The sequence below is a fragment of the Myotis nattereri genome (genome assembly GCF_964212035.1).
Source record: "Myotis nattereri genome assembly, chromosome: 9".
In the NCBI taxonomy this organism is placed as follows: Eukaryota; Metazoa; Chordata; class Mammalia; order Chiroptera; family Vespertilionidae; genus Myotis; species Myotis nattereri.
Window position 1 is genome coordinate 77903669 of NC_138084.1, and position 24686 is coordinate 77928354.

At 51.5% G+C, this 24686-nt stretch overlaps 1 long non-coding RNA gene across 1 annotated transcript; it reads right to left on the reverse strand.

The window, feature by feature from the left end:
* Positions 1-16792: 16792 nt before the first annotated feature.
* On the reverse strand, positions 16793-19169 carry LOC308524206. Its single transcript, XR_013996388.1, has 3 exons — positions 19108-19169; positions 18467-18542; positions 16793-16805 (listed from the first exon to the last, which is right to left on the reverse strand). It is a non-coding gene; the product is annotated as an uncharacterized lncRNA (long non-coding RNA).
* Between the last annotated feature and the right edge of the window lie 5517 nt (positions 19170-24686).

The window sequence follows — 24686 nt, forward strand, 5'->3', positions numbered from 1 at the left end:
ATCACCTTACCTGATGAGGTTGTCACCCCCTTTTTTAAATGTCCACTCCCTCCTTCCTCTTTTACTGTCCTCTGTCCTCTCCCTTTCTGCCTGTCCCAGACCCCAAATTCCCGTTCACTTCTCACACAGAGTGGTTCGGTTATTTCCTTATTTTCCGGTGTCTTCCTACATCATGCTTGGAGTCTCATCTTTCGAATCCAAAACACCCTGCTGAAGTGTTTTCCTAAGCAAAGCCAGCCCTTTCCCCAGGAGGAACCCGTGTGTAATGCAGCGACTATGTTCTCCCTGCTGTAGGCATTCTCAGTCAGTAGAGTTAGTGACCTCTTTGCGCCTTCATTCTACACAACCTCTTCTCAAACCACCTTCCCTTCGAATTATCTTTCCCGGGTCTCATCAAGCCTCTTAGAAGAGTAAGTCGTCCTCTCCAGAGCCTGCCTTTCAGCCTCTGTTCACCAAGTTGCTCCCATCCTGACTCTGAGACTGCCCTCTGCAAGGACAGCTTTAATTCACCAAATCAATGACCTTATCCCCATTCTCTGTAGCAATTGATACTATTGACAATGAACTCTTTCCGACCCTTGGTCCACACATCACTCCACCTCTGCCCCAACTCCCGGCATTCTTTGTTGAAGGGTCCCTTCTTCTCCGCCCACTTTGGACACTGCCTTTCCACCAGTAATCCTCTCCTCGCTCTACATGGCCTTCCCAGCCATCCTGTCCATTCCCATCGCTCAACCTCCCATGAGGCTGATGGCGCTCACACGCTTTTCTTCTGCTATAATAGTTCCCCCGAAGCTCCCACACACGTGAGCACCTACTGGAAATCTCTATTGGAAGGAGGACAGGCACCTGCAACTCACAAATCCAAACCCAGCACAGTCGCCTCCGTCCCCACTGCTAAGCCCGCGTCTCCTCTGGCCTCACCCTGTTCAGCGAGGGAATCAACAGCCTCTACCTCTCTTGACACCCATGGATTCACGCAGTAAACACTTACAGGGCCTTTCTCCCGGGTGATCTCATTCGGTCCCATGGCCTGGAATACCATCTATGTGCCGGTAATTCCAAAGTTTATATCTCAGCCCACAGTTCTCTCAGCTGTGACTCATGTATCCTAAAGCCTGTTCAACATCTCCTCCTCTGACCTGTCTCACGGGCACTCAGCCTTGTTGTATCCAAAATAAGATCCTTCCTTCCTCCCCGCCTTAAGACTGTTCCTTTCCCAGTCAAACCCATTTTCGTTAACAGCACCTCCAACTATACATTTACTTCAGCCAAAAACATGAACCGCACCTTGATTTCCCCTTCTCTCACCCACATAATTCAGGCTATTAGCAACTCTCCTGATTTCTTGTCTGAAATGTACCCAAAATCCACCCTCTTTCTCCCCTTGCACGGTACCCCCATGATCTTGGCTATAATCACGTTTCCCACGGCCAGTTTCAGTAGCTACCTTCCGCTCTTTCCTTGCTTCCCCGCAAACCCACCCATAACCTGAACAAGAAAAATCTAAAACATAAGCAGGATTATGTTATTCTTCTCCTTGAAATCTATCAGCAGCCTCCCACTTCTCTTAGAACGAACTCCAAATCCTTGCTGTGTCCTGTAACCTCTTGCCTCTCCACGTCTGCCTTGGGTCTCTCCGCAATAACTTTCTTGCATTCCTCAAACAAGGAACAAGCCAAGCTCTTCGAGCCCTGGAGACTTCATGTTTCCCCTTTTCCTTCCGGCTGAGATACCTTTCCTGCAAGTGGCTCCTTTGTCTTCAAGTCATAAATGTCCCTCCTTCCGAAGCCTTCCTCATACCTCTGGGTGGGTTTGCACCCACAAACCTGCCATTATCTGTGATTACTTCACCTTGCACCTCTCTTTTATAGTATTAAGCACTTTCCAGGCTTTTGTTCTTGCTTGTTTATTGCCTGTCTCCTCCATGAGGGTAGGGACATGTTTGCTTTGTTAACCACTTAGATTCCCAGCCCAGAGAACATTGTCTGATACATATTAATTATTCAATAAATGTTTGTTGAAGGAAGGAATGGTTGTAAAAATGAATTTTTAATATGCATGAAGCGTTGGATAAGACATAGTCCTTGCTCTCAAGGGATGGTCCACCCAGTAAAGTATCTTATATAATAAAAGTATAATATGCTAATTAGACCAGACAACTGAACAACCTACCAGAAGTCATTCTGGACATCCTTCTGGACAAAGCGCTGCAGCAGGGGCCAAGGCAGAGGTGGTTAGGGGCAAGCAGTTAGAGGCACTCAGCAGGCAGGCGAGTAGTTAGGGGCGAGCAGGGAAGCAGGCGAATGGTTAGAGATGATCAGGCAGGCAAGTAGTTAGAGGCAATCAGGCAGGCAGGTGAGTGGTGAGGGGCAATCAGGCAAGCAGGTGAGTGGTTAGGGGCAATGAGGCAGGCAGGTGAGTGGTTAGAGGCAGTCAAGCAGGGGGGTTGGGGCGATCAGGCAGGCAGGCAGGCAGGCGAGTGGTTAGGAGCCAGGGATCCCTGTGGGATTGAGCCTAAACTGGCAGTTGGACACCCCCTGAGGGGTCCCAGATTGCAAGAGGGTGCAGGCCAGGCTAAGGGACACCTCCCCTCAATGCACAAATATTATGCACTGGGCCTCTAGTAAACTTATAATTATAAATCAGCATCATTTCCTCTGTGAGAGGCAAGGTTACGTGGTATGGAAATGCAGAGTAAGAGCAACCAGCCTGAGGAATTTGTAGAAGACTTCACATAAAACTCACAAATAGGCAGGGTGGGCATGACACAGAGAGGGACTTGCTAGGTTTTAATTTTTTTTAAATATTTTTTATTGATTTCAGAGAAGAAGGGGGAGGGGGGGGAGAGAGAGAGAGAGAGAAAGAGAGAGAAACATCAATGATGAGAGAGAATCCTGCATGCCCCCCACTGGGGATCGAGCCCACAACTGGGCATGTGCCCTTGACCGGAATCAAACTTGGAACCCTTCAGTCCACAGGCCGAGGCTCTATCCACAGAGCCAAACCAGCTAGGGCTAGATTTTAATTTTTATGGATAGTTGATTGAAGTGAAATTGATTCTTGCATTTTAGCTTAAAGTAAACTTAGGCAATCACCTGATGCTGAAGATAAGAGCTGGGAATTTTGCATATCAGTACTTTTAACAAGATAGTTAATTGACTGGTATGTAAAATGCATTTCCCCTTCCTCACCCTCCAAAAAGATGGTCTAAAAATTCTACTCAGTTCAGCGTACCAATACTCTGAGTTAAAAGCCACATGCTTCAGATTTACATTAATTAACTGAATGAAGGACAGAGCAAGGATCATGTCATAGTCACTACATCTTCTTGCATATACCGCAGTCACCGTAGGCTACATTATGCTGTGGTAGCAAATGACCTCAAATTCTTAGTGGCTTCCACAGCCGAGGTTTATTGCTCACTTCCATTACGGGGTGCTCGGGTCATCTTTCCTTCCTGACGTGGGCTGAAACAGCGGCTGCTGTCGGAGCATGGTCTTGAGGCAGAGGCAGAAAAGACATGGCAGAACCAGCTTAGCTTTGGAAGTAGCCAATGTCACTAACACTCACATTTCATTGGCCAAAGTTGATCACATGGCAGAGACTGACATCACTGAGTTGGGGTGAGAAATCCCTGCAATTTTTTGTGGTAAGAACACAATCTACCAAGGCATATATAATTCAGGTTCATGGCTTACATAACTTCCATTACTGCAGGAATGCTAAGAAATATACATGATCTAAACAAGAAGTGCACTTAGAGGCAATCGCTGATGCCAGTGATGAAGTGAGGCAGCAGAAAATATCTGAGCAAAGACACAAATTTCACAACCTATTGGCCTAATCCTGCAGAAGCAGAATGGAGAGTTTTCCTCCGGATTTCAGGGTGTAGCATCTATAGCAGTGGTTCTCAACCTGTGGGTCGCGACCCCTTTGGCGGTCGAACGACCCTTTCACAGGGGTCGCCTAAGACCATCCTGCATATCACATATTTACATTACGATTCATAACAGTAGCAACATTACAGTTATGAAGTAGCAACGAAAATTATTTTATGGTTGGGTCACAACATGAGGAACTGTATTTAAAGGGCCAGAAGGTTGAGAACCACTGATCTATAGGAACAAACAGCAGATACCTCTTCTAGACCAAGTTAATACAGTTTTCAATTCATAAATAAGAAGTTTTTCTTCAAGATGTGATTTTGGGATAAAGTCAGAAGCATTGTGTATACTACATGTTTTATAATCTGACAATTTTTGTATACAGAAATTCTGAGTTGGCTTCAAGAATTAGGAAAGGTTTTTTTGCATGTGGTAGACATATTCAAAAAATAAAGTTAGGGTCAGACCCCTCAGCTTCTCAATCATATCTTGAAGTGCAAATTCAAAGAGATGTTTTAAGGGGGAGCAGGGCTAGCCCTTAGTTAAAGCAAATACTAAACCACAAGCTCCTCAGTAGCAGAGAACGCCTTGCATAGCTTTGACTCTCCAGCCGCGAGCACATTTACGCGGTACCCCATAAATGCTCACTAGGTATTCCATACTGACATGCTTCTGGAGGCCAAGTTACAGCAAATTTCAAAATGTTCATTCAATTTGACCCTGAAATTCCTAGTCTAGAAATTTATCCTAAGGGGAAAAAAATGGAGATGTTCACAAAGAAAATAATTGAGGATATATAGGATGTTTATCACTGTCCTATATATAATAGCAAAAATTATTAAACACAAAAATATCCCACAATAGAGTACCAGTCAAGTACATTAATGGTATAATGAAGTATTGTACAACTATATAAAACCATGTTGTCAAAGAAAACTTCATTGTAAGGGGAAATAAAATATATTATGTGGGAGAAAAGCAGTTAAACAACTAGTAGATACAATAAAATCTCATTTTAACAAAATACCTACATAAATGTGTACACATATATGCACACACATGAATATATACATCCTATATAATAAAAGCCTAATATGCAAATTGTCCCCAGGGGGCAACGCAGAACATGGTGGGTGTTGGCGAGATACTGTGACCTCCTGCTGGCTACCTGGGGGCAGGGTGACTGGGATGGAGGTGTGTTGAGAATGTGGAGTGTCCACTGAGCTCACTCTCACTCCCCCTGCTACCCTCCCCTGAGTCATAAGGGCTCCTGCGCTCACTCCCCCTCCCCCTCCCTCTTCTCTCCTCCCCCCCCTTCCCATTTCGCCCCCCCCCCCCCCCCCCGCGCTCCCTGTACTCAGGTGCAGGAGCAGGGCACCCATGAGGAGCCCGCCCTGCACCCATGTGGTCTCTTTGGATGAGCCAGGCCACAGCCACAGGGACCATAGGGACCAGTCGGGCTCCCTGTGGATTCACGCAGGAGCCGGTCTGTGAGGCCGGCAGGGAGAGAGTACATTGCCCACCCGGCTTCCATGTGGTGCTCCTGGGCAGCCCAGAGGCCCATGCTGCACCCAGAACTGCAGTGTCCGGCCGCACTCACTGCATCCTGCGTGGGGACTTGGGCACCATGACTCAGGTGCAGGGGGGCACATGGGTGCCCAGGAGCCCAGGTGCTGCCCAGGGCCCAGAGGTCAGCTGGGACCTGCCCCTCCATGCCAGATGCTCACACTTCGATGGCCGGTCAGGCCTAGGGACTGTACCCTTATCTGAATTTTGTGCACCGGGCCTCTATACATACATATGTATCTGAGTGAAAAAGAAAAAAATGATCTGTTACAAGGAAGAACACACATGTCTTTTTGGCTCATAAAGATGGAGGATCCTTTGCCTCCAGATAGAGGGACACATGCGAGGCTATGGGGAGAGGAGAGTGCAGCAGAGGTGGCAAAGCTCCCCGTGGCAGGACTAATGACAGGCATGGAGTTGAGGCCGTTGGCAGTGGATGGGCTTTAGGGACATGGCAAAGAACTCAGATATCTACGGGAGGTTTTTAACAATTAACTTTAGCTATGCAGTATGTACTGCAACCTCCTCCTTTGCCTTCCCCTGGAAATTTGGCAAAATCTTCATTCTCTTCTACTTTGTGAAAGTCGATTTACTGCCATAGAAGTTGTCCACATGCCCACTCTCGCCAGGGGCTGAAAGTGAGGGTACCCGAGGGGCACAGCTGCATGGGGGACACCTTCCTGAAGGAAAATGCACCAACATATTCAGCAGTCAGTAGCTTTGGTTTCAGAAAAAGGTGACTTTCATTTTCTCATTGCACTTTCATGGATTTTCCAAATTTCTGGAATGAATATGCATTACTATTATAATCAGAAAAATGTTATCCTAGCTAATAAAAGAGAAACATGGTAATTAGCCGTATGTCCGCTACCCTTCCCATTGGCTAATCAGGGTGATATGCAAATTAATTGCCAGCCAAGATGGCGGCCGACAGCCAGGCAGCTTGAAGCTAACATGAGGCTTGCTTGCTTCAGTGACGGAGGAAACCAACGTTCCCCGCCTGCCTTGCCGGCCTCTGAGCTTGCAGTTTGAAACATTGTTACAAATATAGAAGCTAAAAAAACCCCCAGAAACCTGCTTTCAGCCAGCTGGGATCTCAGAGCTGGAGCTGATCGAGTGTTTTGATTATAGAACCCAAACAAACCAGATACCTGCTTTCAGCAGCAAAGGCCTCAGAGCTGGAGCCAGAGCTAAAGCTGGCCCAGAATAAAAAAGAAAAGAAAAAAAGGAGCAGTTGGGAGCTTCAGTCACCCGCCAGCCTGACAACAGCCCTCAGCCCCTCACCCAGACTGGCCAGGCACCCCAGTGGGGACCCCCACCCTGAAGGGTGTGTGACCAGCTGCAAACAGCCATCATCCCCTCACCCAGGCTGGCCAGGCACCCCAGTGGGGACACCCACCCTGATCCAGGACACCCTTCAGGGCAAACCAGCCAGTCCCCACCCATGCACCAGGCCTCTTTCCTATATAGTAAAAGGGTAATATGCCTCCCAGCACAGGGATCAGCATGACAGGGGACAGCGCCCAAACCCCCTGATCACCCTGCGGCTCTGTGTGTGACAGGGGAAGGCGCCCCAACCCCCTGATCAGCCCTGCTCTGTGCCTGATAGGGGGGAGCTCCCCAACCCCCTGATCACCCTGTGGCTCTGTATGTGACAGGGTGCAGCGCCCCAACCCCCTGATCGGCCCTGCTCTGTGTGTGACAGGGTGCGGCACCCCAACCGCCCCCCCCCCCCACGGGCCCTGCTCTGTGTGTGACGGGGTAGAGGCATAACCTCCCCATCGGCCCTGCCCTGAGTGTGACAGTGGCGGTACCCCAACCCCCTGATCGGCCCTGCTCTGTGGGTGATAGAGGGTGGTGCCCCAACCCCCTGATCCGCCCTGCTCTGTGTTTGACAGGGGGCGGTGCCCCAACTCCCCTATTGGCCCTACTCTGTGAGTGACAGGGGGGGAGCTCCTCAACCCCCTGATTGGCCCTGCTCTGTGCATGACAGGGGGGAGCTCCTCAACCCCCTGATTGACCCTGCTCTGTGCGTGACAGGGTACGGAGCCCCAACCCCCCTGATAGGCCCTGTTCTGTGCATGACAGGGGGCAGCGACCCAACCCCCTGATTGGCCCTGCTCTGTGCATGACAGGGGGTGGCGCCCCCAACTCCCCAATCGGCCCTGCTCTGAGCCTGACCAGGGGCTGCACCTAGGGATTGGGCCTACCCTCTGCCACCCGGGGGCAGGCCTAAGCCAGCAGGTCGTTATCTCTCGAGGGGTCCCAGACTGCGAGAGGGCACAGGACGGGCTGAGGGATGCCCCCCCTTCCCCCCCCGAGTGCACAAATTTTTGTGCACCGGGCCTCTAGTAAAAAAATAAATTGAAGTGAAATGAATGAATATATGGATAACTCAATGAATGAGTGAATGAACTAATTAGTGCAATGAGTGACCTGGGCAGCAGAAGCAGAGACAGGGCTCTAACTGACAGGTTTGTTTCTTATTTCCTGTGGTGGACTTAGTGAGCCTCTCTCTTCAAATAAGACATATTTTTTAAAAACCCACCAGAAAACCTCCTCAGATAGAAGCATATTTTCATGCCCTCTACTCGCCAACATTTGCAAAATGCCTCCATCTCATTCGACCTGGGTCATGCCTGATGCCTCTTATGTCCCCCCTCCCCCGACCCCCAGGGACTGTGGCAAACACCCCAGAATTCACCAGCACCCAATTCCACGAAAATCAGAGAAAACAGACAATGTGTAGAAGAGGCAGCTCTACAGAGAAGCCTGCCTGCTTGCTGAGAAGTTTTCTGGCTCCATGTTTATATGGCTTCATAAGAACAGTGCACATGTGTGTATGGCCTATACAGGCATGAAATCAAGGCTGCAAATTGAAAACATACATAACACACACCCAGACACATTTGACCTGAACCAGTGCCAAGCCACATGTGCTTAGCGTGTCAACAAACTGTCTGGTTTGTTCCTATTGCACCTGTAGACACTGTCGGGCAGGGCTGGGAAGCGGGGTGCTGTCCGGGGTGGGACCTAGAAAGGCTGCTATAGAAGCATATTGTTTGCCCATATGGGCTGGTGGAGATGGCAGCTGGGTGAGGGCCTTGCCGGCTGCACGGCCAGGAGACAAGCAGCTGGCCCCAGAGTCCCGGAATCCAGGCTGAGGACGGCTCAAGGGCATGGGGAGCTTTCTGGAATATTTGGGGAGAACAATTGTGGGGTGATTCTTAGAGAGGGGAGGGGAAGGAAGGGGAGGGGAGGAGAGGAGAGGAGAGGAGAGGAGAGGAGAGGAGAGGAGAGGAGAGGAGAGGAGAGGAGAGGAGAGGAGAGAGGAGAGGCCTGCCTGACAAAGCTGAGTTTTGTGCAGCTGCTGCTGACAAGACGAGAGTGGGAACAGTGTGTTCAGCTACATTAGTCAGGGATAGGGCTTTAATAGGCTGCAGAAGGAGCGGGAACGGCGGAGTTAGGAGCAGTGAGCAACTCAATCTGAGCGAGCAGGGCTCCCCGGAGATGACAGCAGAGGCACCATTAGTTTGTTTGACCCCATGGGGCCAGGACTGGGGTTGGGGTCACGACAGACACCGGGGCATTGGGCACTTTTACCTGAACAAACACAAGCCGGGCCTCCTCCTGCTGTGACCCCGAGACATGATGGGCGCATCAGTCATGCCAGCCTGCTTGGAAATGATCCCAAGCAGCTGGGGACAGCGCTGTCATTTATGGTTGGGGGGGGGGGGGCAGAGGGGACTGGGAAGGACAGCAGCTCCTGGGAGACTCTGCAGGATGAGGCAGGGAGGAGCCTTTTAGCCGCTGCGGTGGCTAAGGATGGGAAGGCGATGCCATGGAGGTGCCAGTGGTCAGCAAATCGGGTAAATGGACAAACTGGTGACAGAGCTGACGGGGCTCAGGTACCTTTGTGTAAATTAGAACAGGCATCCCCCACAGCCTCCTACCTGGGAAGGAGGCATGGCTGATGGAGAGAGGAAGGGGGATTCGACCTCTCCATGTGCCACCCACCCAGTCATTTGCAGCAGCTGTGAACACTGGGCCTTGATAAACAAACTCCTCAGCCCGGCATTCCCCACCCTCCATGAGCGGGCCCCACCTGGCGGTCCAGCCAGTCTCTCCTACCACTCACCAACACCCCGCTCCAGCAGCAGGCCTTTCTAGCCACTCCCAAACCTGCCCTCCTTCCTCCTGCCTGTGCCTTTGCGACTTCTCTTCTCTGTAGCCATAATGCCCCAACCCCCCTTTATCTAACAGGACCTCATGCATTGTTAAAGTCCTGCCAAATGTCACCTCCTCCAAGAGGCCTTCTCTGGTTGCTTCCAGGTCAAAGCGATTTCGGTCTAATAAGAGTTCCTGCAGCACTTTATCTCCACATCCTCATGCCCTCCTTTCGGGTCACCATTGACTTCTTCCTGCTCTGTAGTGTAGTTTTGATGTATATTTCTCATCTTTTCTACTAGCCTGTGAGCCCCTTGAGGTCAAGATTGGTTTCTTATTAATAACACATATGCCAAAGCATCAACGCAGTGGACCTGGCCCAGGACAGGCGTTTCAGGCTGGCTGGTGTTGCTAGGTGGTTAGCGTGTCAGCCTGCCCACCGAAGGGTCACAGGTTTGATTCCCGGTCAAGGGCACGTACCTGGGCAAAGCAGGTTTAGAGCCAGTTCTTGTCCCTTGAGGACAATAACAGCTAGTTGTCATCATCATTCAACATGTAGGAAGTCACAGAGTTTTCCTAACCTGTCTAACTAAGTTTGTTTTTATCTCCAAACCTAGAGCAGGAAGCTGAGACAAGCAGAGGTTAAGTATTGTGCCCAAGGTCACCAACTAGTAAGTGGCAGAGTGAGATGTGAATCCAGCCAACTGGTCCAGAGTCCACACCTGGGACCACGCGCTGGCTGTCAATTACTGGTTGATGGACCGTGGGTTTAATTTACCTGGTTCTCACCTTCTTCACCTATAAGACGAATAATACTTACATACTATATACTCTTTACAACCATTATAGGTTAACTATGCAGATTCCTGGAATGTAATCAATCACCAATGAAAGTAGTCACCATTGCCCTGACCGGTTTGGCTCAGTGGATGAAGCGTCGACCTGCAGACTGAAGGGTCCCGGGTTCGATTCCAGTCAAGGGCACATGCCTTGGTTGCGGGCACATCCCCATGTTTCTCTCTCATCGATGTTTCTAGCTCTCTATCCCTCTCCCTTCCTCTCTGTAAAAAATCAATGACATTTAATAAAAGAAAGTAGTCACCATTAATAAATATGTTTTGAATGAAAGAAATAAAGAATGTGGGCATGTAGTCACCAGAATAGTACACCCAATAGAAATATAATGCAAACCCCAAATGCAAGCCTCATAGCCGCATATATTATTAAATTTTTCTAGTAGTCACAGGAATGAAGGCAAAATAAAACAGACAAATTTAATTTCAATACGATACTTTATTTAACCCAATATATTTAAAATTTTATTATTTCAACATGTCATCAATATAAAAGATATGAATGAAATATTTTTACATTGTTCGTTATAGGAAGTCTTCAAAATCTGATTTGTGTTTTACACTTAGAGTGCATCTCAATTTGGACTAACCACATTTCAAATGTTCAAGAGCCACATGTGGCTCATAGCTACCATGTCGGATAGCACAGAGCTAGCAGATCTAAGAAAAACCCTCTAGGAAAAGTATTACTAGGAAGTCAGACTCCTGCTATTTGAGTTATGATGTATTTTCTCTTTTCAAGAGCTCATCATTAAAATGGAAACACCTCTGGGAAATAGCAGTTAATGCTGAGGCTGGGCCGGTGCTGAACTCAGATGCCTCCTCATTCACTGGTTGGAAGTGTGAATCCTGGAGTTGGGGAGGCCTGAGTTCAAACAAGGCTCTGCCTCTTACCCTGGGTGTGACCTTGGCTGAGTCTTTTAACATCTCTGTGCTGTTCCTGGTCTGTGAGAGGGGTGCCCACAGCCACCCACGGAGCTGAAGGAGGGCTGAGCAAGAGAAGGCTGGCAGGGCCCACCAGGCCCAGCAGCGTCAGCTCATGTCCTTTCCCTAGCCCTGTGTCACCATAGCTGTCCCTCTCCCTACCGCTCCTCTGCCATGCAAAAGCACTCTCCCAGCGTTGCCAGACCAGTTCCCATTATTGGGGCTCTGCTTGTTTAACTCAGACAGGATTGTTGAGTATCTACATTCCTAGAACATGGAGGCACTGAGGGGACCCCAAAAGTGCGTCCTGTTGATAATGGTTGCTTCAGCACCAGCACTGATCTGAGGATTTTCAGACCCGTGATGACTTGGATGTTCCCTTGGAGCCTGGTCTCCACCTCTGCACCCATCTCCACCCCTGCCCGGGGCCCCTGTCCCATCAGACCAGACATGGGGTCCCAATCTGAGACGTGGACTCCACTTCTGGCCCTGTCCACAAGTCCCCCTTCTGATTCTATGCCTCTTACTACCTTCCTCTCCTGGGCCCAGGACTTGTTGTTCCACTTTGTCATGGCCTGTCACTTGACATTGTCTTGTTCAACCTACAATGCAAAGGCAAGCTGTGTGAGGAGGTGCACATACGTAGAAGTGCTCTGGGGCCAGTGCACATATCAGGGTCTTATCCAAGGGCCAGGGGGGCTGGAGGGGTGGAGGGAAAAGCCAGAGTCGAGAGGAAAAGCCCAGAGAAAAGGGCAGCCTTCTTTGAGCCTACAAGTCCACTTGAGACCTAATGGCATTGGGCCTGAGCAGAAACAGGGGCTCTCAAGAGAGACAAGGGAACGACACACAGTGGGCCAGGCAGTCTGGGCAGCGAAGTGTGCACGTGAGGTGTATGTTTCAGAACAATCCTCTTGCACGCAGCCAATGTAGGGTCTCAGAATGGGAGAGACCAAAGGCCCCTTGCGTGTTTGTCAGGCCTTGCAAACACCCCAAATGCTTTGCAAACACCTCTGTCCACATGTTGAAAATACCTGCCCCTTCAACTCAGACTCATCCCCAGTGCCACCAACTACCTACTGAGCATGGCCAGCTAAATCAGCATGCCATCCTAAGCCCAGTACCTACTCCATCCCAGTACTTCCATGTCATGCCTCTCCAGTCTTGCTCTAATGTACAGGCTGTGCTCACCCAATCCTGAGGTATGGCATTAGGATAAGCTAAGAGGTGACATAGAATAGTGATGAACGACTTTAGTGTCAGAAAGACTCAAATAGAAATCCCAGCTCTATCATTTGTTGTATGATCTTAATTGAATGGTGTAATCTCAATTTTCTCTTCTGTAGAATGGACATAATAAGATCTGTCTTACAGAGTTGCTGTGAGAAATAAATGAGAATAATACATGTAAAGTGCATTTCAATACCTAGCACATAGGTGCACTCAATCTATGGTAGCTGAACTGAAATAGTGAGAACAGCTCCAGTGGCTTGCCGTGGATGGAATGCAAAATCCCTGCCATGGTGCACAAGGCCCTGTGCCAGCTGAGCTTGCATCTTCCGCATCTCATTCTTCACACTTTGCACAGGTTTTCTCCAGTCTGGCCTTACTCAACCACATGGAGGTTCAGAACCAGCCCCAAGCTCCACTGCCTCTGGGACCTCTGCACCCACCCTCTCCCCCTGATTGGCTCCGACATCCACCAATCAGCCCTCAACCACATCCTCCAAAGCCTTCCTCCACCTGAAATGCTGGGCTCCCTTTCTGGAGAGCTGAAGGCACCTCAGACCCTCAGCCTATGACTGACACAGAAAGAATCCTATATAATAAAAGGCTAATAAGCAAATTGACCAAACAGCAGAACAACTGGTCGCTATGATGTGCACTGACCACCAGGGAGCAGATGCTTCATGCAGAAGCTGCCCCCTGGTGGTCAGTGAGCTCACACAGGGGGGTGCTGCTCAGCCAGAAGCAGGGCTCTCAACTGGCGAGTGCAGTGGCTGTGGTAGGAGCCTCTCCCGCCTCCGCAGCAGCACTAAGGATGTCCAATGGATGGCTTAGGCTAGTGGTCGGCAAACTGCGGCTCGCGAGCCACATGTGGCTCTTTGGCCCCTTGAATGTGGCTCTTCCACAAAATACCGACTTATGTGCATGGGCCACGAAGTTTCAATTGCACTGTACATGCACGCCCACATGTGATATTTTGTGGAAGAGCCACACTCAAGGGGCCAAAAGCCGCATGTGGCTCGCGAGCTGCAGTTTGCCGACCACTGGCTTAAGCCCACACGGGAAGTGGGCCTAAGCCACCTGTTGGACATACCCCGAGAGCTTCCATACTGTGAGAGGGCACAGGCTGGGCTGAAGGACCCCCAAGTGCACAAATTTTGTGCACCAGGCCTCTAGTGGATAATAAGAGCAAGTATGTAGTGAGTACTTTTTTTAAAAATATTTTTTTATTGATTTCAGAGAGGAAGGGGCGGGGGGAGAGAGAAACAAGCATCTCAGTTGTCAGCCAAGTACCCTTGTAGGACACAGAGCATGGCGACGGGTCAGCTACCTCCTGCCTTTCCCTCCTCCTCCTCTTCCTCCTTCCCATGGAGATGCTCCCTGCAGTGCCACTTGCCACTGCGGAAGATGGTGGAACTCCGTGCACTCCCAGGCTCAGGCATCAGTGGCGGGGACGCCGGCCGGCCATCCCACCTCCTGAGAAGGGAATGGGAGGGAAGGAGGAACATCTGGAAGCAGCAGCATCCGTTCTGGACCTTGCGCACATGAATGATGCACTAAGACAATTCTCGGCCTTATCATAAATTCTGCAAACTCATGAACTTCGCAATCTCTGAAGCTCAGCGCTGTGTGGGAGCCACTTATCTTGTGCTGAAAGCAATATAAAAACAGATGGCAAAGAGTGCGTGGGGAGATAAATCAGCGGCCGGTGCTGGGGCTGCGGGCACACCCCGGCCACGCTCCCCGCTCTCGCTCTCGGACACAGGCCTTCTCAGCGGGGTTCCCCTGGGGCAAGGCAGCCAAGCTGGTGGAGAAGGTGACTGGCGGGAGGAGGCAGGACAGTCCCCTGGGGAGGGAGAAGCAAGGGCACCTTCACGGTTGGCCTTGGGAACGTGGCCAGCGCTTTCCCAGGGAGGAAGCCGTGGGTGGAGGACAGCTCGGGGCACCGGCCTCAAAACTGTGGTGAGACCGGAGCGTTAGCATCTGTAAGGCGCATTCCCACAGTCACCGCAGTGGCCCCTCACTGCCTATCTGCAGGATATTTATTTATTTATTCATTTACTTATTTTTATTTTTTGGTTAATCCTCACCTGAGGATCTTTTTCCATTGATTTTTAGGGAGAGTGGGAGAGAGAGGGAAAGACAGAGAAACATCGATGTGAGAGAGACACATCGATTGATTGCCTCCTGCACGCGCCCCAACCAGGGCCCAGCCCGGGCCGGGGAGAACCCTGCCACCGAAGTACGTGCCCTTGACCGGAATCGAACCTGGGGCCCTTTTTTAGTCCACAGGCCGATGCTCTATCCTCTGAGCCACACCGGCTAGGCTGCAAGGCATTTATGTTTGCAGGGAGGGAAACTGCGGTTCGAGGACTGGGAAGAGGCCGAAGTCACACGGGAGAGCCGGGATGTGTGTCAAGGGGCACGGCGCGTGCTCTGTCCCCACATCCCAGGCTCGGGTCCGACCTGTTTGACTCCCACCGTAGCTTGTGAGACGGCGGGACACACGTGGAAATCGGACTCCGAGTCCAAACGCCTTGCCTAAGGTCCGAAGGCGTGTGCAGCGGGCTGAGGAGCACCCGTCCACACTTTCCCCACCTCCCTGGCTGCAGGCCAGCCCCACACGCCACCCACGGCCCAGCTGACTCTCTGCTTTTGCCTTAGAGCAGCGATTCTCAACCTGTGGGTCGCGACCCCTTTGGGCGTCAAACGACCCTTTCACAGGGGTCGCCTAAGACCATTGGAAAAGACATATATAATTACATATAGTTTTTGTGGTTAATCACTATGTTTTAATTATGTTCAATTTGTAACAATGAAATTGGGGGTCACCACAACATGAGGAACTGGATTAAAGGGTCGTGGCATTAGGGAGGTTGAGAACCACTGCCTTAGAGCAAAAGCAGTTCCCTAAGCCAGGCCCACTGCTGGGGACAGGCCCACAGCAGAGAGGCAGGGGATGGGGGTGGGGCGGGGGGAATGAGACTACAGGAAGCAGGAAGAGTTGGAAGAGAAGGGGAACATGAAGGGAATGAGAAAAAAGAGAGGGAGAGACGAGTGTGCAGAGGGGCGAGAGATGGGCACCTGGCGTCCACCAGGACCGGAGAGACGCCTCAGCGGCACCAGATCAGGGTCGGCCCGTACTGGGAGCTGTACGGTGGAGCCAGGGGCAGGGCCGCCCCGGCCTGGGCTGAGAAGCACCACAAACGCCCTCTTCTCAGAGGAGCTCAGCAAAGAGCAAACAGCCTGTGGGTTTTCTTGTTTCTGTGCAACAAGGACATATTTAGTTGGCACCTACTCGGTGGCAGGCCCTGCTGAGCGCAGAAAGGATGGGCACTGACACACGCCAGGGTGAGGAGATGCCACGGTGGGCAGAGTCCCCAGGTTAGCACCGGCGCTCGGGAGAAGGCCTGGAAGAAGGCAGACGAGCTGGAACGATCCAGAAATGGAAAATGCTGCCGCTACCGCAGCACAACACGGATTTGGGAGGCAGCCCGAGTCCCAGCTCCACACCCTGACGCTGACCCTGAGCTGTTCTGGAGCCTCTCTGCACCCGGTTGTCTGGGTGTCACCTGGGGCTGGTGCTGCTCCTTCAAGACTTGTGGGGAGATTCTAGGAGGCGATGGGTGAGCAGCCCTGGCGTGCATCTGGCTGGGAGGCACTCAATACGTGGTCTCCTCCTCCTCCTCAGCCACCTGGCATTGCCCTCACCGGGTCTCTATAGTCCCCCTCACCCCGCCCCTCACCCACCTCTCGCGTAGCTCAAGCTTCCGCTCCGAATCTGAGTCCCGTCAGCACCCAAGTGCTTGCTTGCAGGGGTTTAGACATCCTTGCGGCTGAAGTTCCGTTTCTCTCCCTTTGGTTGAACTTTCCCAGAATAGAAACGACACCTCCCATTCCCTTCAAACCACCACAGTGAGTGCCATCCGGGCCCCTGGTCTGGGTTTGGGCTGAGTAAGTGTCCAACACAAAGCACCCTGAGACCACCGAGGGCACCCGAGGCCCCGTTCTGCCTGCCAGCTGCCTGCATCGGGCATTTCACACTCACTGGCTTGTTTAATCAGCATGAATATCCCAGGAGGGAAGAATAATATCTTTCTTACCAGGGAGGGAGCTCAAGTTCAGAGATGCGAGGCGCGTGTCCATGGCCGCATAGTAAGAAGCCAAGCTGGGGTTTCTGTAACTAACAACAACAACAACAGTAATACACACGCGGCATGGCTAACGCTCTCCTTTGGGTCTCAGTAACCTGTGAGGCAGGTACTATTATTGTTCTCAAGTGCAGAGGAGACAGTGGGCACAGAGGAGTCAAGCCACTTTCCCAAGGCCTCCTGGGTCGGAAGTGGGGAGCCCAGGTCGGCTGACTACAGCTGAGCGGACGCTCGCTGCCCAGGCTTCTGGAGGTTGAGGTCTGGCTGCTGTGACCGGACTCAAGGGATGGCACAGGGAGGGGCTGCCAGTGTCCAGGTACATGTGTGCAGGGCCCCTGTGCACCGAGGGCTGGTCTGGGGAAGGCCTCGGCTCTGCCCTGCCTGTCCGGCCCTCTCCAGGGGCAGGCCGACCCACACCAGTTGGGAAGCAAAGCGGAGAAAGACCAGATGTGGGGAGGGGCTGCGACAAGCCTGAATTTCACCCAGGCAACGAGATTGATGCCTGCGTGTTTGCTCAAAACATCCCTCCCGGCTTCCAAATGATCAGGCTCAGAGCCACGGCTGCACCGAGACAATAATCACTAATCAAGTCGAAGTTTCCTTCTAATCAGTTCAGTTGTTACAGGAAGCAATGCAGCCAGGCCTATGCTGGGCGGGAGGCCGCCCATCCCCAGCACGTGCCCGAGGCCGGGGTGGCGCCCAGGCCCGAGGGCACCCTAAGCAGCAGCCTCTCCGGGCACCACTGGGTGCCCAGCACTGCAGCTGCTCCGGCCAAAGCCCCCAGGAGCTGTCTCCAGCCTCCCCAGATCTCAGGCGAACGGGGCTGGGAGTGGAAAGAATGGAATCACAGGAAGAGCGTGGTCTCTGAAGCCAGGCCCTGGGTTCGAGTGTGGCTCTGCCATTTATGCCTGGATCCCTGGAAATGTCCCCTGGCATCGTTGGCCTTCCGTGTGAATGGGAGATTGAAAACAGGTTGTGTCTCCCGGAAATGCTACTCACCCTCAAAACATGGCCCAGGCATCCCCTCCTCTGTGACGCCCTTCAGCCAGGGTCCTGTCTCCCTCCCCGAGGTAGCTTGTCCCTCTTCTGTTTCCCAAAACAGGTCACACAAATGCCTGCCAGAGTGCTCATCGCTCTGAGGGATGTTTCATCACTTAAATTCTGTCTGTTTTCGCCCTGGCCAGTTTGGCTCAGTGGATAGAACGTCTGCCTGCGGACCAAAGGGTCCCTGGTTCGATTCCGGTCAAGGGCACGTATCTTGGTTGTAGGCTCCTCCCCAGGCCAGGCCCAGGCCCTGGTCATGGCTCATGCAGGAGGCAATCCATCGATGTGTTTCCCTCACATCAATGTTTCTCTTTGTCTTTCCCTGTCTCTTCTACTCTCCTTAAAAATCAATGGAAAAATATCCTCGGGTGAGGATTAACAACAAAAACATTCTGTTTCCTAGACCAGGAGAATGTGAGAAATTGTAATGTAATCACGACTGTGACCCACAGCGGCCACCACGATGCCTGCCTGGCACCCAGTAGTTGCTTATTACCTGTTTGTTGAGTAAATAGTGAATGAGGAGTAGTGAGTAGTATGTGGACTTACAAATCTGTCATCTGTATTCACATACAGTGCCTCCGACCTTAGCCAAGGCTGTTATCAAATGCAAACCCTTTCCCTGTCCCAGGCGCTCAGCTGCACTCACCAGCCAGACCAGAGACGTGCAGGACACAGACGCTGGGCGAGCAGCCGGCACGCAGACGCCATCAGGAGTTTTCCAGCTGCCAGCAAATCGACGTTGCTCCCTCTAGGTGACTCCTCCTCCTGGAGGGCTTCACCTTAAGTGGGACTGAATTTACTATCGTTCCCGCCCCCCCCCCCCATATGCTCATCTCCTCCACAGCTGGTGGGCTTCCTCTGTGGGCCCTGGAATTGATCTCTGTCGTCCGGAATATTGAGTGGCCCAGGCTCCCGGGCAGGGAAAGGCCGGAGCCTGCTGGTGGAGCCAGGCCCCTCTGCTGAGAGATCCGCCCGAGGGAGGGTCTGCCTGGTTCTGTGAGCCGGACAGTAGGTGCGATGCTTGTGAGGTGCTATCGCTAGCAGGGACCTGTGCTGCCATGAACAGCCGCTGCAGCCGGCGTCTCATCAAGTGGAGATGCCGAGGCGTTAGCCAGGCCCCTGATGGCTCGAACTCTCCTCAAGGGCAGCAAATGGCAGATGGATTTGCTACTTTTCCTCCCTTTCCCTCATTCCCTTCCCCCACCCTGAAGGAAGGCCCCCTGCCTCTCCACATCCCCCCCCACTACACCCCCCCCCCATGTTCCTGTTCTCCCCTTGGTGACCTACCAGGACGCCCGCTGTCTTGGCGGGGAGCCCACGCAGTGCAGCAGGCAGGGCAGCCTCCACATATGTGAGGGCGTCTGTGCGGGTGGAGTCGAATCTCCCCAAAGGATGCCGCAGTCCTAACCCCACCACCTGCCAACATGACTTTATTTGGAAATAAGGTCTTTGCAGATCAGGTTAACATGAGGTCATTAGTGTGGCCCTTAATGTAATATGACGGGGGGGGGGGGGGGGGGCGTTGTTTGTGTGAATTTTAATGTCCTTACAGGAAATTTGTAGACAGGCACACAGGGGGAGCGCCACGTGAGGACGGGGGCGATGCTGCCACAGGCCAAGGAAATGACAGACGCCGAGGGAGAGGCCAGAACAGACCCTCCCTGGGCCTCCAGAGGGAGCCTGGCCCCCCGGCCCCCTGGCACCTTCATCTCGGACTCCAGCCTCCAGACTCTGGGACAAGGCATTTCTGTGGTGAAGCCGCCTGGTCTGTGGAACTTGGTCGCGGCAGCCCCAGGAAGCCAGGACAGAGCCTAACCTGGTCTTTCCCGGCGGCGCCATCGGGAGCCATGGCAGAAGGGCCTGAAAGGGGTCCTCTAAATGTGGCGTCCGTCAGGCCCCAGGCGCGCGGGCCGGGCTCAGGCTTTGGAGTTGGAGCGTGTGGGTCCTGGTTCACCCCTCACGGCTTCACCTTCTCCACCTGTAAGAGGGGAAGGGAAACAGCTTGCATTTCTGCCAAGATCAAACTGGCAAATGACTATAAAGCCTAATTTAGCATAAGCACCTGATTCAGTAACCGGAAATCACTGCTCACTATTGTTGTTGTGATGCCGTAACTATTAGACTAACACCAGAGAGCTGGGCAGAAGGACAGGCGGACCCAGACCCTCCGTAGCTGTCTGATCCCCGGCTGCTGGGCTCTCGCACCCAGAGGGCAGTCCCACTGCCTGCAGCACCTCACCCCCTCCTCGCCGCCCAGCCCCACCCCCAGCAGGAGCAGCTCCTGTGCTGCCCACGGCCAGGAGTGTCCTTCGGGTCCTCTTTGGCGGGAGTGGGTGATGTGGCATCGGTGATTCATGGCGCGGCGCCGTAGCACAAGGACTCCGAGCAGGTTATGAAGCCATCAATCTTGAACTGAGGTCTCCGGAATGCTCCCACCAGTGAGAAAAGGTTGCAGGGCCCGGGGGCGGGGGCGGGAAAGACCTTGCAGGGAATGAGCAAGAAGGAAAAGAGTGCAAACTGGAGGTGTTAGAAATATTTTCTACTCTCATTCTCTCCGATCCCAGCCATGTCCTCTATCTCCCACCCCACCCCACCCCAAAACACACTTGCACTCAGTTCATCCCACCTCAGCTCGGTGGCCCCTGGGGATCTGCCCACTTCTGTCCAAGAAGAGCCTGCGTAGTCATTTGAAAGCTGAGAACACCTTGGAACAGGCCCCTTAAAAGAGGGGTCTCACTGTGCAATTGACACGCTCCCCATCCGGTCCCAGAATCTCTTTACAACTCTTCCTACTGCTCCTTGCCCACCCAAGACCCCTTGCACCAGACCACTCACCATCCTGGCTCACTCCCACCCCCTCTGCTCTAGCGTGCCCCCTGCTAAGAAGGATCCTGGCCCTTAGAATCAGATTGGGCCAGTCAAATGCCAGCAAGAGCAGGGCACACTGGGAACAAGGGAGGGAGGAGGGGGGGAGATTCAGTGTAGGAGCTACTTACAAAGTGTGAGAAGTCTTAGGGAAACCAACAAGAGATTTGGGAAGAGCAGGGCCAGAGGCAGCAGGGAGCCATTATCACTCCTAGGCCAGAAGGAGCAGGAGAGAAGAAATGGGAGAGAGAGAGAGAGAGAGAGAGAGAGAGAGAGAGAGAGAGAGAGAGAGAGAAAGAGAGAGAGAGAGAGAATGTGTGTGAAAAGGGAAATGTTGTGGCTTCCAGAAGAGGCACCCAGCTGACTGGTGAAAACCCATGGGAAGGAAGATAGCGACCTAAATATCCCGGCCTCACTCTCCACCAATCACCACGCTGTCAAAACCCAATTGGAGGCTGAGGATAGGGGAGCTCATTGATGAAATTCCCGCATCTGATTCTCCAGGGTACAAAGTGGGGTAACGAATGGTGCAAAGAGCAACTGGGTGAGCAAATGGAAGCTCCAGCTGAAAGCCAGCAATCAAATGCCAGTTCTCCATTTATCAGCTGTGTGACTTTGGACAGGTAACTATTCTGAGCTCAAGTCTCTCTCTCTCTCTCTCTCTCTCTCTTTTTAAGGGGAATAAGACTGGTCTGTGAGTATGCCGTTGTGAGAATAAACAAAGTAATGTATATAAAGTACTTTTTTGCAGTGCCTGGCATATTGTGCACGCTCAGTAAATAATGCCTCTTAGGTATTTTTAGTCTCATTAAAGCCCCAAGGGAATTCCTGTGTCTTCTGTTAATCTTCCTCTGGCTTCCCCTTTCTTCCTGTTCACAGGGTTTCTGCAGCATCTGCGCTGGTTCCATGAGGTGCTTTCTGTCCTCAGATCGTTGTCATGCTCAGAAAGGCCTTCCTGGCTTCCAGGTAAAACACTCACCCATGTTGTCTTCTGCTGGTAATGTTTGTGTCTGACTGGTTTATCCCCCTGGAATTGACTTTGTTATAGACAAGAGTTGCAAACACAAATGCACAGGCGGATGGCATATATGGGCCAGAAAGCTACATTCATGAATGAAAATGACAAGGTGGGGTTCAGGGCATGGTGGTGAACTGGAACGTGAAAACAGGCCCCTTAAAGGAGGAGCACTATTCAGCTCGCGCCACCTGTTCCTGAAACAGAGCAGTGATCATTCTTTAATTAACATTAAAAAATTGTAATAAACTACATACAACATAAATTTACCATCCTAACAGTGACCTTTTAGCAAATTAGCTCATATCATTCTATCGATGGCGACTTAAAGCCTGCCAGCGTCTTCTCCTCGCACTCAACAAGCAAAGCCAGACTCCGCACGGCTGTGGCCCTGCGTGATCCGCCTGACCTGCCTCGAGGTCTAGACACTCCCATCCCTCTGCGACCCCCTCACCCCTCTGCGACCCCCTCACCCCTCTGCGACCCCCTCACCCCTCTGCGACCCCCTCACCCCTCTGCGACCCCCTCACCGTGCTCCAGGCACAGGCACCCGGAACCATCCGGTCTGTGCCTGTCTCGAGGTCTCTGCACTTCCTTCTTCTTTCCCCAGCATCTCAGCTCCGAATCCACAGAGAGCTCCTTGAGCACCTTTCATGAGTTGCCAGTGCTCATGTCAGAGCTCCCAGTGGGGAAAGGTCACCTGACGCTTCTACTGTTAACTTCTCCCCCTGAAGAGCACTACGGGGTCAGGCCACCAGTCTCGAGCCAACAGGGAGACAGCCGGTAGAGCGCTGGGGTTTTCCTTCCAAATTCCTAGTAAGTGGCTCTAACCCCCTCCCTTTTTAAAGCTATCTACCACTATTTATGGGAAACGCCACCTTCAGTATATTCTAAATTTCCATAATGTATTGGGGTTTATTTCTAGACTCTGTATTTTTACTTCTAGTCCAACTCCAAAATAGTTAGAGTACTTCAGCTTCATAAGACATTTTCATTTCTGGCAGTATCTTAATATCTCTCTATTTATAAACTTTACACTTTTCCTAGCCATTTTCCACGGTTTCTTTTCTAGAGGAACTGTAGCATTATTTTGTCAAATTCCTCCTAATATTCCTGTTTGTGTTTTGATTGTGATTACAATGAAATATACTTTAACTTTGGGAAGATTGATGTAACTATGAAGTTAATTAGCTTGTGAAATATCCATATGTCTTCTTACTTATTGAACTTTTGTTACTAAATCTCATTAGAGTTTCAGTTTTTCTGCATGTAGGACCTACACATCTCTTGCCATATTTATTTGTTGACATTTTATTTCTTTGTTATTGTTATGAATGGACTTTTTCTTCCATTACATTTTCTAACTGGTTATTGTTAATATAAAATATATCTATTAATTTTTTATAGTCTGAACTTTTTAACCAGCTGTTTTGCTAAATTCTTTTTTAGTTGTTAATGGTTTTTTAAGTGCTTCTCTCAGTTTTTCCAGATTTATACTCATATCTAAAAATAGTGATTTTGCACCTTCCTTTTCAGTATGTCTTTTTTCTAATATGCACATTGTTTCTAATGTTGAATGATTGTGAGAACCGTGGGCACCCTTAATACTGACTTTAACGGAAGTGCTTTGTTAAGTTTGAAGCATGATGTTGGCTTTAATTTTGTGTGAAGGAAGTGCCCCTCTATTCCGAATTTAAATCATGAGCGGGCCTTGCATTTTGTCAGGGGCGTTCTCATTCAGCATCCCTTGAGATAATCCCAAAGAGGACTGTCCTGCCACCCCCTGCTGCAAGACCTCCCTGAATTCCATCGGGAGCAGGCCCAGAGCCGCCAAAGCCAAAGCCAAAGCCCGGCCTGCTCCCCGTGGGACAGCCTCCCACTGCGGCATGACCTCAGATTGAAGGGAAGCCCGGAGAGCTCCATGTGTTCCCGGTAAGACACCCACCCTGTCATGGTGACATTACTAGGAAGATCAATCCCCAGAGGAGGCCACATGGAGAACTGACGATACATCTTCCCTTAAAGGTTTTTGGGGCTTCTTTCATCAGAAGCTACAACCCTAGTTATCTCCCTTCCCCCTCTACTCATCCCCCCCCACCCCTCGAAAGTACATGCTACGCAATACCCACCTCTCCAAACCCAGGACCCGCGTGTCCTGCGGAAGGCAAGTTATCATTAGTGAGAGCCCGAAGGAGGATGATCAAGCTCTTCTCTGAAAGCTCCCATCACCTTCTTGTTCGCTGAGTCAGGCTCTGCCCCCAGACACTGCTTTTCGGGGAACCCCTCAAACGGCAGCCCCTGGTGCTTCCACCGCCACAGTTGGAGTGTAGCAAGCGTCCCCCTCACCTTCGCTGCTGCTTCCAGGCCGTCTCTCCTCCCCCTTCCTCTAACCCTCAGCTCCTTCCAAGGACATGTTACCTATCTGTCAGCCCCTGTTGCAGTGACCTGCCAACCATGCTGTCACCTCACTGCAATGCTGCCCTACCTCTCCTGTCTTCTTACTCCGTTCCTCACCCACGTGGACGGTTCAGCCATCACCCAGCCTCTCACACCCTGAACTCTTCACTTCCAATGATGGGAGTCGTTTTCCTCCCGCTTCACTCAGTCTCCGGCCACCAACTTCTCTTCCTCCACTCACTCACCCTGGCACCTCTGTTCCAAAATCATCTGCATCCCATCAATAACTCCTATGCATGGGCGTCTCTTTCTTCCCTTCTGTCTAAACTTCTTCCCATGTTCTCCTGTCCTCTCTACCTAGTTACTCAGCGCAGATTCCAAATCTATATAATCTCTTAGATTCCGAATTTAAATCATGAGTGGGCCTTGCATTTTGTCAGGGGCGTTCTCATTCAGCATCCCTTGAGATAATCCCAAAGAGGACTGTCCTGCCACCCCCTGCTGCAAGACCTCCCTGAATTCCATCGGGAGCAGGCCCAGAGCTCCAGCCGCTAAGAAAGCAGATCGCAGAAGTCTGCTGAGTTCCTCC